The following is a 16,077-nucleotide window of genomic DNA, read 5'->3' as shown; positions in this document are numbered from 1 at the left end:
TTGATCTTGGCCTTGATTTCACTTCATGTTTCATTATGCTTTGATCGAGTCACCTACATCTGACCCTTAGTTAGGAAGATCCTGAATTATCCCAACATCTGGACTGTCAGTCAAACTGGCCAACCAATCTACAGTCTTCTTTTTTTATTATTGAATTAATAAATAAAAATTAATAATTTTTTTAATATGTTAAATAGGTTTGATAAATTTATCTATCAAAGTTTGAAGGGCTAGGACAAAAAAGGTAAGTAACTCCGATACTTCTTACTTACTTTTGAAATTATTGACTATTTTATCAAGAAAAAAATTATTCTATATTTTTATAAAATAAATATTAAGTATATGCATTATAAAATTCATGATTTATCATAAAATAGTGATTTATAAATATTTTAATGTGAATAATTTTTTATTAAATATGAACTCCATATTTATGAAATGTATGTCTAGTTATAAAAGGAATGATTTCATGATTATTTTACTATTAAAGATTATTTATGGATTATGAACTTTATAAAATTATCTAGTATCCTATTTATGCATGATTTAAGAAAATATGATTTGATGAAATATGACTTAAGAATACCTATCTTAAGAAATATGAAAAAAGGCTCTCAGATAGCTATATATGATCTAGCCAGTGGATAATAGTAATTGACATATGATCCTGTAAGTGGGTAATAGTAATTGGCATAGGACCTTGCCAGTGGATAATAATAATTGACATACGACCCTGCCAACTGATAATAGTAGTTGGTATACGACCCTGCTAATGGGTAATAGTAGTTGGTACATGATTATGACCCTATCACGGGTATAATAGTGACCTTAGCATTTCATCTGAGAGAATTATTAAGAATCATGATATAAAAAGAATGACAAATAATTTATGATTTTATATACGAAGTTGATATAATTTATGAATTTGTTTATGCTATGTATTGAAAATTATGTTTATGTAAATTACATGATTTATGCATATGCAAGAGCATTATTGATTTATGATATATTGTTATTATGAAAATTTTATGTTTCAATGATAATCATCTTCTCTAAATAATTTATTGATGTATGTATAAATTGATGCTTGATCTGGGTAAGATAGTGTAAGATTTACTTACTGAGCTGGTGTAGCTCATATCTTTTTTTTTTCTTTTTCTATCTAGACAAATAAGGTTAGGAAACAAAGATGATCTAGGCTGGAGGGTCTACACCAGTAAGTATGGAGATTTGTATTTGAAATTGAATTTATAGGAATATTATAGGCTTGTAATCAACTACTGATGAATTTTGATATATGAGTTTAGTATTATCTTTTGGATTTTGTCGCTCTGACCCAATATTGGTTTATTTACTTGATGAATAATGGAATTAAATTTTTTTTCATAACTTATTTTTGATGGATTTTAACTGATTATGATTGATTGACTTCGTATTATCGTGGGCCTCATCTCTCGATAGTATGACTGTGTTATGTCCTAGATTTGGGATATGACAAGTTCACTATGGTTCAACTTCCTAAGCCCATCAATACTTAAGCACTCTGCCCTGAGTCGAGGCTTAAGGAATCACAGCCAATGCATGCTGGCCAACAAGATGAGAAAAAAATCTACATTCAAGACTCATGTGTGCACCTTGGTAACAGTACTACCGAAGGATGAGAGGTTTCGGATCCCGCGACTACCTTCTCTCTATCCTCTCCCTCCTCTCTTTCAAAGACTTTGCAGGAATTCATTGCACCTTTGCACACTCACACCTATTCAACTCCTTGATGATAGCTCCCTCCACTTTAAGACTGGTCCAAAACACAGTTACACACCTAATTCATTGCTTAATGACAAGGTCTCCTAGTGCACTGATGCCACCTATCGAGTATCCATTGCATGTTGGATCTATTAGAAACAAGTTTTGCCATCTTGATATCGATCTTCATATCAATACCATCTTGTAACTATGTTAGTAAGAGACCAGTTCTATGTACCTAATATTAATATGCACCCCCATACCACGTACCAATATCAAACTGGTATGACATGGTATCGTATGGCCCATACCACATATCAGTACCCACTGATATGGTATGGCTTGTACCATCCGATTTAGTATACCATGGCAAAACTTAATTAGGAGCTTTTACATCATTACCAGTTATTTGAACATTGTTGTCGGCTAAATCAAAACTCTAACTCAGAGAAATCTAAGAGCTGTACTCATTCATGCAGGTAGGCTAAGCATGCCCACACGAGTGTATGGAAACATGAAGACTAGGCATGCCCACACAAGCATATGTGATCCACAAAAGCAAACTTGAAGATGGGATAATTGATGTCTCATGCCAATTCCATAAGTCTTTGGCCTTGCATGTTTGATCTCTTTGCAAGATGCTCAAAATTTTTTGTTTGCATTTGTCGCCTCTCACATGATCACAATCTCACACCACAGCAAATACGGATCTTTCTGATATAGGTAAAATTTTTCTCGACAATTATGATGTCAAAAGAGTACAACTATGGCCTACATGAAACCTCCTTAGAGTCAAATAGACTTTTCCAGTTCTTGTGGGATAAAAATTTTCTAGAAAAAATACTAAATAAATAATAAAAAATAGGTTTTTAACTTCTATTAGATTTCTAGCTCATCTATCATAGTATTCTAAAGGTTCATCAGCTTCAACACATCTTCGATAAATCATTAATAACTTTCTCATCCGATCTCGATTTTGGGTGATTCATGATATGTAGGAAAGTTAACTTGGCACATGACATCATGGAAGGCTTTATATGAAACTTTTAATTATATTGATGCTAGGGAAGCTTTCTTTTGGACCGATGTATATTGCATTGCCTTTTCTAATGCGGAAGATATAACCTTTAAAATTTTAGCTCATTGGATGCCTATGAGTTAAATGCCATATCTTGTATTCTTTTTTGAAGAAGTGCTTATCATAATTTTCTTCTCAATAAAGCATCTTCTTATCATTGTTGCTTGTGTCATTATCAATTTTCTTCATCTCATGGAGTCTATAAAGCAACGAACAAATGGTTTAAAACTGTTATGGCAAGTGCTATTAGTGGTTATGTTTTTGGCCTTACTAATTGTTATGCTCTCAGTCCAAGATCATGAGCCGTGAATTGTGACAGCTACTGTATACTAATGGAGAATACTTTTTATAGGCATACAAGATATTCTAAACACGATATCAATATATCACAGTTAAAATAATTTAAATAACAAAAAGTCAAAATTCAATGAATTAATAAATCCAACTTATAATCAAATTTAAAAGTCTTATATCAATTAAATCTCATATAAAAATCTTTAAAACATCTATATAAAATTAATAAAATGATAAATGGGTATTAGAGGTGAAATCCTGTGTTGACATATGAGGTTATGAAGTAATCTCCTAACGCACCATGTGTCAAGCTCTAAACTCTCCATGATGTTTTTTTTTTCTAGCAACATTTTTTTCCATTTTTCTGCTTCGAACCCCTCTCGAGCCTTCACAGATGCTCACCTCCTCCCTACTCTCCTCATTACAACCTCATGCTAGTCTCCACCATCACCTTCCTCTCCATCATCATCGGCCTTCCCTCTCCCATCTCCCTCAAATGCTTTTCTTCCCATAGATCTCCAAAACACAGAAAACCCGACCTCTTTCCTGCTCTCCCCGCTACCACCTCCCACCAGTCTCCATCGTCGTCTTCCTCCAAAGAATGATCATCTATGTGGGGAAAGGTCTTATCCTTAATTTTTTTCATCTTTTCTTCATTTTCATTGATTTTTCTCATGTTTTCCTTGTTTTTCCTCTATTTTCCCATCCTTAGGAGTCCCAATCAGATGGGAGGCTTGGAGCGGCAGAAAGGGAAGCTTAGATGATGGTTGGGGCTATGTTGGGTATTTCCTTTCTTTTTCCATTCTCAGGAGTCTCGATCAGGTGGGAGGCTAGGAGTGGCTGAATATATCTAAAGATTTCGGGCTCAAATCCTTTGATAACTTGATTTTGATAGCGAATATCTGGGCAACAAATCCCAAATCTGAATGTCTCTCTAGCACTCTCTCTTTGTTGACTTGGGGAGATATTTGAGATCTTTTTTTAATATATTAACTAAACACTTGGCAACAAAATGGAAGCAAGAAAAAGAAAAAAAAGAAATAAAACACAGACAAATGAAGAAAATCTATACTCTTCTCCCTCTCAATAGACAATATATCAAAATCAAAGTATGATGAACCAGAGATTTATGACCTTGATGCAACTGTTTGGTGTTTGTGTTGTTGCTTTTATTACCTTTCAAAAAAAGACGTCTCTTGGTAGTGGCATAGACATGAATTGCACAGATGATCAACTTTATTTATCCAATATCTTCTATCTTCCATCTATTACAGGTAATATGTTCTTGGTAACACTTGATTTTCTCTCTTATTCAAAGATTAAATTTTTGGATCTTATGCGCAACTACACCCTATTAGTAGATTGAGTTACAATTTTATTTTTACTACTAAGGTTCTCATCATAACATCTTTCACTATGTTCCAGATTGCCTTTGTCTTTTTTTTACTAATTCAATATTTTACGTTCTTCATTAGCTCCCTATTTTTTTTAGTGTCTTCTGTTCTAATTAACTATTGTTCCATGTAAAATCACAATACGTCTATGTAATTGCTTTTTTCAACCAAATTGGTTGTCATTTATTCTACTTAATTTTTTATTTTTCACATCCTTTACTATATGTTTTATTTGTTTTGAAGTGATTATTGAATAACTACATGAATGGGTTTGCACTATTTCTACTTGAATACTTACTAGGTGTTTCACTTTGGTCATTGCAAGTGGCTTGACATCAACACAGAGCAAATTGAAGCTTAAAGCATCCTGGTGTAGTGTTGTAAGGTTGGTTAAATTTGATATTTATTTCTTTTGAACTTCTCTCTAGTGTTGGTTAAAAAATAAAATAAGAATAACTTCAAAGTAAACTTAATAAAATGACGATACTTAGTATTGTATGCGGTTTTAAGAATTATAATTCATTCATAAGCATCTTGTAGACCCTCTAAGATTTCAAACTATTATGGTTATATGCTTTTTATAAATTTATGATTTTTATGTTATTTTTTGTGAATATCTCATATTAATCACTATCAACACTTGAATTTCTTTCGAATTATGATTTTTATTTCTTTTGAATTTCTATCTGGTGTTGGTTCAAAAATGGAATAAGAAAAACTTCAAAGTATACTTGGTTGTGTATTGATGCTTACATAGTATTGTATGCGGTTTTAAGAATTATAATTGATTCATAAGCATCATGCAGACCCTTAAAGATTCCAAGCTATTATGGTTATATGTTTTTTTACAAAATTATAATTTTTATGTTATTTTTTGTCTCTCATGTTAATCACTATCAACATTTGAATTTTTTTTGAATTATGATTTTTATTTTTTTTTGAATTTCTCTCTGGTGTTGGTTAAAAAATAGAATAAGAAAAATTTCAAAGTAAACTTGGTTATGTGTTGTTGCTTAGATAGTATTATATGCAGTTTTAAGAATTATAATTGATTCATAAGCATCATGCAGACCTTTTGAGATTCCAAACTATTATGGTTATATACTTTTTTACAAAATTATGATTTTTATATTATTTTTTGTTAATCTCTCATGTTAATCACTATCAACACTTAAAAAGAGGTAGATTTTGGTAACATCTTAGAAACAAGTCATTTTGCATTGGGTGAAACCTAGCATGCCACATAGGATTAGATAGTTTGGTTAATTAAATTTGAGTTATTGATTGCTGTAGTTTTGTGTTGAGTGCAAAGAAAGTAAACATAGGACTAAATCAACTACTTTATCATTAAAAGCCTATAATAAAGATGATTATCTGGAAGACACAGATATCCCCTTAAAGTCCCATTCTTTCATCGATTAGGCTAAGGTTTGTTTCTCTATTTGCCAATACTTTTTATTATTGTTGGTTATCACTTGAATAAGTTGATTATTGATGATCAATCTACTAATTAGGTGATTTGATTCCTACAGTTATTCAAAATCTAGGTTGTATTATTTATGCTAGTTATTAGTTTTAGTACATGAGTGGCACGATCTTCCTCCATGATGATTAGAGCTTCAGTACATGTCCCTCTTTTGCTAAAGTTTTTAAATTTAAATGAAAAATTGAAAGCTTAAGACTAATTCCATAAAATTACAAAAGTTTTAAAACTGATTTGTAGCTTTTATCTATTTTGTACCTTTTTGCATAACTTGACCTCCAAGATTTGACTATCATTACAACTATCTTGACCATCTATTAACTATCCTTTTTCTTTTTATTTTTTTTTTATTTAAAGAATAAAAAAATAATAAAAACAAACCAACGAAACTTATGATCTAAAGCCTTTGAAAAGCCATTGTACCCAAATTAGAAGATGATGAATCAATGATTGATAAAATCGATGTAATTATTTAGTATTTATGCTCTTACTTTTACTGCACTTGAAATAGAGGTGTCTCTTAGTAGCATCATAGATATGAACTGCACACTATTAAAGGAGTCCTTAGCTCTCATATACTCAATTTGCTTTGCTCCTCCCACATACTCAATTTGCTTCACCCCTTATCTACTATCTTCTATCTATTCCAGATAATATGTATTTGCTTATGTTTGATTGCTTTTCAGATTGACATTTTTAAAACATCCAAATCTTAACCCATAATGCCACCCGATTACCTCTAATAAAATCCAATTTCACTGCTTTGATGCTTTCATGAAGTTTTGAATCATTTCTGCTTTTCTATTTAATTCATATTTTATGTTGTGAATCAATTCTACATTTATCTTCATGTCATTTGTTGTAATTGCTTTTTTCCCTTGATACAACAACATAGTTTGTCTATCTCTTTTTCTATTTCTCTTCTATTTATTTACTAACTATGTTGTAAGGACATGAAAATAAATTGAAATTTGTATCATTCAGAGAGCTGACTTTAGAGAAAATAACCTAGGCAATCTAGGCAAGGATTTTTAGAGTATGGCGTGCTCTAAATTTGAAAAGAAATAATAAAATCATGAGTTTTGAGGTAATTTTGTTGATTATTTTCTTCCTACCTATACTGCCCAGTTACAGATTCATATACAAAAGAAATAATTATGTTACATTCTTTTTCAATTAGGATCAACTAATACATGCTACAATAAGAAAAGGACTGATGATAAAATTTTAGTCAACAATAAGAGAAGGAATTATATACTTTATTAAAAATATCAAGATTGTACCCTAGAAAGAAAAATACAACCTCTTTGTTTTGACAACAAAATATTGTTCATGATCAGTACTCTTTTGAAGAAAATCATTGACACTGAGGCCAAAATTTAAGTCAACCAATTTGAATTTGTTTCATTCTAAAAAATGGAAAGAAGAGTTATCCACAAAAAGATCCTTACCAGTAAATTTATTATTCTATATTTTGTGCATATACATCAAGTTAGTACTCTGTGCTTCAACACTCCTTGCTTCGTGAACTTAGATGCTATTGGAAAGACTTGCTATGAGTCTAGTGGAAATTACTGAAGCATGATCAACTATGATGCATAAATGTGTTGTTAGGTTGCTTTTAGATAAGTATGTTTCAAATTTAGATTTTTCAAAACAATAATGAAGAGATAGACACTATGCTATGAAAAAATATTGCTAAAACTTTTCAAAGGAATGTGGCAACTAATTTTAGTCTACTGCATATCTTTGTCATCACATCTACATTAGTCAAGCAATATATGGGTAAATAAAATATTTTCCATTGTGATTGTGAAAAGCAATATGAATGACAGTATAAAATAACTATAACTCTATAAATCTATAGAAAAAAATAATCTTATCTTAAATTTATAGAAAAAAAAAATCTTATCTTCAACCTACACATCAAGAACTTATCTCAATTTGCAAATACCTCAGATCTTGAAAATTTTTCATGGTATGCTTTCAGATTGAATACAAAATATCAGCATATTTTATTATTCATGTTCATTCATACACTTACTTAAAAATAAACCTACATGACCCAACCAAGTCAAGTGCAACTACTTCAGACAGATGGGACAAGCATGCTGCCATCCAGAGATCAAATGTTCCTAAATAGATACGCTATCAGTCAAATTTTTGAAATGAATTTGGAAGATGATTCTGGCACAAAGATTTGCACAGTCGTTGTTGTTATAAAAATATAAACAGTACTCTAGGCTGGTGTTATATGGCATGTAAAAATGCAAAAAAAAGGTCAATAAGGTCAATAGTTACTTTTGGTGTGTTGCATGCAATAGAATCTTTGAATTCTCAATTGTAAAATGAGATATTCTATATTCTCATAATGTATCATTTATTTAAGATATTTTTGGACCCCCAATTCTTATAGCTATAAAGTGCACATTGATGCCGAAGATGATAATGGATCCATAGTTTTTGTGATATTCGATAAAAAAAAGAAAAATTAGTCTAAATATTGATCATGTAGTTTCTGAATGTATAAAATGGTGATGCTGAAGAGATTCCTCCTGTCATCAACAAACCATATAGCAGGACATATGTTTTTCAGATTAAGGTCATATCTTACAATGTAATTCAAAGTTTTGATAATTACATAGTGATCAAGACATTTATTCCAGATAGAAAACTAGAAGAAGTATTGACAAAAACAAAACAACTCCAAGTCAAATATATATTGGATGATTTAAATCACTATATTATTTAACAAGCTCATTCTTTAACCATATGCTACCATTGCAAGCTACAAGAATTGCCAAAGTAGGTAACACTTCTACGTCAATTGCATTATCACCTACAGATTTCAAGATATCTATTAAATCACTATGTCATTAATTTCATATTCATATTTCTATTACTATTATAGAAATCAGTCTTTAACCATAATTTACAATTTTAGATTGTTAATACAAATAAAAGGGGTGAAATATCGGCATCAACTATATTACCAACCCCAAATGTCCAGCTCTGTACTAAAACACTTCACTATTGATTCCTTATATTAATCATACACATCTTCCATCTTATAATGATTGCATTGTCACTCATGTAAGAATCAAAGAAGAAAAAAGAAACAGTAGTGACACCAATGACCTTTCGAAGATCAAATGCAAATTAATTAAGACGAATCTTGCACCACAATTTGAAAATAAAAATGATGTAATGATAAAAAATATAAATTATTTGCATATCTATAAATAAACAACTACTGACAAATATATTCTATAATATAGCTACAACAAAGTAATGATGGTATGGACGAGCATGAAAAGGATGATTTTCACGAAAAAATTGATCTTAAAAAGATAATTGATGAAATCACCTATGAATGCCAACCATCAATCACATTCAAACAACTAAAAAAGAATGCAATTATATATTCTAATGAAGATTAAATGATTTGAAACAAAGTATTATATGCTAAGATCCTAAGATTATGCTCCATAGTTCACCATAACTACTTTATTCTAAACATCCTAAATTATTGATTCTTAAACAATTTCACTGTTTCAATTTGTTTTGATCTAAATTTTTATTTGAATGTTAGCTTTATTTTTCTGTTTGCTTCAAGTAAATTACAAACTAAATGATTATGTTTATAGTTTACTTTATATTGAAATCTATATCTATTTATATATATTATTACTATAAGTGATCAACAAGTTATTAAGAGTAGATTTGGAGTTGACATATTGTTGGATTATTAGCGCATGCCAAGTAAGATTTGGTGGATGATAAAGTAGATTATTTTTGTTAATTATAATTACTCTATTATTGTGGTGGTCTATTTCTACCTTCATTTTTTGATCGCATTTAATGACCAATTTACCTTTTACTTTTCCCAAGTAACTCAAACTCAATTTATGGTATTCTTCTATCTATACCATGGCAAAATTCTCTTATTCAGCCATCGGTCCTCCTTATCTCTTACTCTCGGTGTAGCCTCTTATACTTTCTCTGTCTCCTTCTCTCAAAATAGAAGTCATTTCTCCTCAAAGTACTCAAATTCATAATTAGATCAATCTACATACTCTATTTTCAACCTCAAATTTTTTCGTATCTACTTTTGCAAAACCAATAGGCCCAGGCATCGTTTGGGCATTGTACTAGTAGTAATAAATTTAATCTAATTTATGTTGATATTATCAAATTTTTCTTCTAATCTCATTTTTAAAGTAGTACTAATATTTAAAACTAAATATCTAAATATGAAAAGAAAAAAGAGATAATGAGCTCGACAGTCCAATAAGTAATGAACATCTTAACTAGATATTTTATATAATAATAAAAGATACAACAATTAAATATAAAATATTATTAATCAATATAATAAATAATCAATTTTATTTTAAAATAAAAATCAAATAAAATTAATATTTTTTAAATATTTATATACATACATAATCATAAATTTGATTTAGAACAAATCATATATAACTCAACAGTCTTTAACTATGATCATATTTATATTCTATGGTCAGATCAGAATAAAAATAATGAGCTTAATAATAATCAGAGCATAATTTTAATTAGCAGGATCTAGAACATAGTTAGAATTAGAGCTCAAATCCAATACATGCAAAAGTTTTTTTGTAAGATAACATATATATCATAATTTCAGTCAACAGATGCATATTTTATAATAAATTAAAAAATCTTAATATTTCAAAACATCAAAATTGCAAGTTTACTCTTTATTTAAAATATAATTTCACAAATTATACATAAAATAATAATTAATTTATTTTCTTTCAATATAAAATTATTTAGATGAAATATTTTAAAGAGATGGTTCTTTACTTACTTTTGTAGGAACAAAGAATAGACAGATTCAATCAATCATGAGAAAGTTCTTTCTATTATTAAAAATATACTCTTTTATCAAAATTTAATTATGAATGTTTAAGAATAAAAATCTTAAGTTTTGACATTTTTATAGGACATGTAAAGTGGTAGCATTAAAATTTAAATCAAATATTTTTTAATTTTTAGAATTATTATCAAAATCATTCTATTTAATGTCAATTAAAACAATCCTATCCGATTCGAGAATTGGATAACATATTTAGATATACTGTTAACATCCCCAACAAAGCCACCTGCATTATTTCTATTGTAGAGAATCAGAAAATGTGCGGATAGCAAGGATCATATAAAGGTGCTTCAATTGTACTGATAGGGGTGAACCTTTTTGAAAAAAGATTGCAACAAAAGGCCCACGCACATGCTTATTTTTCTCGTGCCGCATCGGCGAAGGGATAAGGTTTTCCTTGTCAGTGTCAATCGCGTCTAACGCCAGGTCATCGGTCAAAGAAAGACAGCTCTCAACGAGTATAACAAAAACAGACCCAGGACAGTGGCCATGTTGGATTTGGTTGGCCTACACTAATCAAAGATGAGCCTATATCTTCGACCTAGAATTTGGTCCATTTTTGCTATATTCAAATTTAAATTTAAATTTATTTTTTTTATTTTTTTGGTTTAAAAAAAAGAGTTGAAAAAAATGATTTGACACATCTATTTTTTTCTGAACATGACCATAGGACCCCAACTCCAATCGGAGGCAATTGTCTAAGAGATAGTCTATGACATGTACAGTGAATTGTTTAAATACAAATGCATAATAATTAAAATAATATTTTGAAATTTCAAGAATTATTTTAAATAATTTCAGTTGAATTTTTATGTCATTCTGGCTGATATGATAGAGGCTGAGACATAATTCATATTAAACTGGTGATAGGCTGGTATTGATACTAACTCATATCTCAGCCTACATAGAAGCCTCGAATAAGAAACATTTAATAGAATAAACAATGAGTGCAGCTCAAAAATAAAGAAATTAATTGAGAATTATTCCTAAATCTATAGGATTTGTTTATAAGATAAAAGTTCTATAGACTAAATATTGATTAGAAAATTCAAAAGGAGATTATATTACTACTCATTGTAATGCAATACACATAGAATCATAAGAAGGTGGAATGTGCGGAGGAGTTTGTTAGATAAAACAGGTGAAGGCATCTTGCTAATAAGATAGGCAACAACACAAATGCACTCTTCCTAAAACTTGATGAGTGAGTAAGCTTGGAATCATAAGACATGAGCCACCTTGAGGAGATGCCTGCGCTTTCGTTCAACTCTCTCATTTTAAAAAGGGATATAGATGCAAGTTTATTAATGCAAGATACCGTGCTCTTCAAATAAGGTGTGGAATATCATTTGACAAATACTCTCCTGCATTGTCAATTCGAATGATTTTTAGCTGACACTAAAATTGAGTGTGAATCATTTTCTTAAACATTTTGTCCAGCTGGTTGGATTGAATAATGCTTTCCAAGAACATGGATTTTTAGGTAATGGTGAAGAGATGGGATAACCCTTAGGTAATCATGGTGAGTGGTTCTGTGATATCCAGTCCTAAAATCCCACCCTCCTTGCACAAATCTTAGGGCATGAAAAAAAAATTAAAAAAAATAAAACAAAAAAAAAAGAATATTGAAGACTCCTGCAGGGAGTCTTCTTCCACAAGAGCAAATCAGAGAGGAAGTCGAATCTGGAAAGGATTCGGCCTCCCCTCCGCCCTATATAAAACCCCTCTTCTCTCCTCCATATCGGCCACGGCGAGCACCAATTTTTCTTTCTCCTTCTCCTTGAATTTTTCCATTGAAGCCGCAGACGTTCTCATCGTGTTTATCTCAAATCCTCGCCAGAGACCACATCAGTGATGGGGGTAAGCCCCGGCCCTCCTTCCTCTCTTCCTTCTCTTCCTTTCCATGGCATCGTGCACCCCTGCCAGTCGTCAGGTTTGTCAAAAAATTCATAAAATGGAATGCCCTATTTTTTCCTTGTTCGATTGAGCCCCCTCTTCCTCGTGACCACCGACATCGCCGTCCGTGGTGCCACACCCCTGTAGCATGACCCCCACCTCCCTACCATCCTTCTCCGAAGGTTATAGCCACCGATGATTAGTCAATGATTGTGAAAATAAAATAAAGGGATCGGATCCCCTGTTTTTGGATTTTTTCCATATTTCTCCCGTCGGCAATCCTTGCTGCCGGCCATCCCCTGCCCATTGCCGTTGGCCGCCCACTACGGTCGGTCGCTGCTGGTCCTCCAATCAAGAACCACCAGCCCCCACTCGCATTCCTCCCTGTTTGGCCAAGAGAAGAGAAGAAAAGAAAAGAAAAAAGAAGAAGAAAAGAAAAAAGAAAAGAAAAAAAAAAGAGAGAGAAAAAAGAATGTTCTCTCTCCTCTCTTATTTTCTCTCTCTCCTTCTTTCTCTAAGATTTTTTTCTCTCTATTCTCTCTCCATCTGATTCATGGATCCTCTATGAACTTGAGATGATATACCCAAAGCAGTGCGAAATTTCTTTAATATTCATGCAAGATGTCGAACCTCACCCCGATCATATCAAATACTCTTGAAACCTACTATTGATGAACCTATTGATTGATCTTGGCCTTGATTCCACTTCATGCTTCATGATTCTTTGATCGAGTCACCTACATCTGACCCTTGGTTAGGAAGATCCTGAATTATCCCAACATTCGAACTGCCAGTCGGATTGGCCACCCGATCTACAGTATTTTTTATTTATTATTAAATTAATAAATAAAAATTAATAATTATTTTAATATATTAAATAGGTTTGATAAATTTATCTATCAAAGTTTGAAGGGCTAGGACAAAAGGTAAGTAACCCTGACACTTCTTACTTATTTTTAAAATTATTGACTATTTTATTAAGAAAAAAATTATTCTATATTTTTATAAAATAAAGATCAAATATAGGCATTATTAAATTCATGATTTATCATAAAATAGTGATTTATAAATATTTTAATATGAATGACTTTTTTTATTAAATATGAACTCCATATTTATGAAATGTATTTCTGGTTATAAAAGAAATTATTTCATGATTATTTTTCTGTTAAAGATTATTTATGGATTATGAACTTTATAAAATTATCTAGTATCTTATTTATGTATGATTTAAAAAAATATGATTTGATGAAATATGATTTAAGAATGCCTATATTAAGAAACATGAAAAAAGACTCTCAAATAGCTATATATGACCCTGCCAGTGGGTAATAGTAATTGACATATGACCCTGTAAGTGGGTAATAGTAATTGACATATGACCCTACCAGTGGGTAATAGTAATTAACATACGATCCTGCCAATGGGTAATACTAGTTGGTGTATGATCTTGCCAACGGATAATAGTAGTTGATACATGATTATAGTCCTGTCATAGATATAATAGTGATCTTAGCATTTAGTTTGAGAGAATTATTAAGAACCATTATATGAAAAGAATGACAAATGATTTATGACTTTATATACAAAATTGACATAATTTATGAATTTGTTTATGCTATGCATTGAAAACTATGTTTATGTAAATTACATGATTTATGTATATACAAGAGTATTATTGATTTATGATATATTATTATTATAAAAATTTTATGTTTCAAAAATAATCATCTTCTTTAAATGATTTATTGATGCATATATAAACTTATACTTGATCTGAATAAGATAGTGTAAAGTTTACTTACTGAGCTGGCATAGCTCATATCTTTTTTTTTTTCTTTTTCTATCCAAACAAATAAGATTAGAAAATAAGGATGATCTAGGCTAGAGGGTTTATACCAGTACGTATGGAGATTTGTATTTAAAATTAAATTTATAGGATTATTATGGGCTTATAATCAACTACTGATGAATTTTGATATATGGGTTAGTATTATCTTTCGGATTTAGTCGCTCTAACCCAATATTGGTTTATTTATTTGATGAATAATGAAATTAAATTTTTTTATCATAACTTATTTTTGATGGATTTTAACTAATTATGATTGATTGACTTTATGTTATCGTGGGCCCCATCCTCCGATAGCATGACCGTGTTATGTCTCAGATTTGATGTGTGATATTTAATGCAACTCTAATTTTCTTAAAGTTTTCGTTACTCATTTGAGGAAGTTAATTAATGCTAGTATTTTTTATCTAGGTGATAATGAGCAACAGAGAGAATGAAATTTTGATGAATTCTACCAATAGAAAGAGAGGAGCAAGAAGGACTACAAAAATAAAATACCAGCCAATCGGTTGAGTAGGCCCCTAATGCACCGCCACTCAAGCAGACAATGCTGGGGTATGCCAAGTAGTGGCCCAGCTTATTCAACAACAACAGACACAAGTCGCTCCTCAACCTGCACTATCTTTAGAGTCATATTATGAGAGATTTATAAGACTTAATCCACTACTGTTTGAGGGTGGACTTGACCCTCTAATTGTAGAGACATGGATTCGAAAAATGAAAAAGATGTTTGATGCACTACAGTATCCTGAGGATGTGAAAGTTAGGTTAGCCATTCCTACGCTAAAAGAAAATGCTGAGTTTTGGTGGACTGCAATAAAGACTGCATATAAAAATAATGATAATCAATTGATATGGGAGGAGTTCAAAAAGAGATTTTATGATCAATATATTTCTAAGTCAGTGAGATTAGTGAAAGAAAATGAGTTCTTGGATTTGAGGCAAAAAGATGATATGACAGTACTAGAGTATGCAAATAAATTTAATAAGTTAGGTTGATTTTGCCACCAACTTATAGAGTCGGAAAAAAGCAAAGCAAATAGATTTGAGCATGGTCTAGGATATAAAATTTGCTCTCGTTTGTCCTCTTATCTTTTTAATGGCTATAAGAATGTACTAGAACGAGCTTTGAAAGTTTAATCAGATATTAAATGATTGGAGCAAGAAAAAAAAAATAAGAAGAGGTTTAGACCAATTGGGACTCAGAATGATCAATATGACAACTTAGAGAACCACTCTAATAAGAAGAAAGGAACCGAGACTTATGAGTACTGTGGTAAAAATCATAGTGGGCCTTGTTATAAGAAACTCGAAATGTGCTTTGAGTGCAGCAAGAAGGGACATTTGACGTGAGATTGTCTTAATAAAAAGAATGACTCTAAGTCCACCAAACTCACTGATCAGAACCAAAAAAAGAATGCA

The sequence above is a fragment of the Elaeis guineensis genome, chromosome 2 (genome assembly GCF_000442705.2).
Source record: "Elaeis guineensis isolate ETL-2024a chromosome 2, EG11, whole genome shotgun sequence".
Classification (NCBI taxonomy): Eukaryota; Viridiplantae; Streptophyta; class Magnoliopsida; order Arecales; family Arecaceae; genus Elaeis; species Elaeis guineensis.
This window is presented reverse-complemented; position numbering follows the sequence as displayed.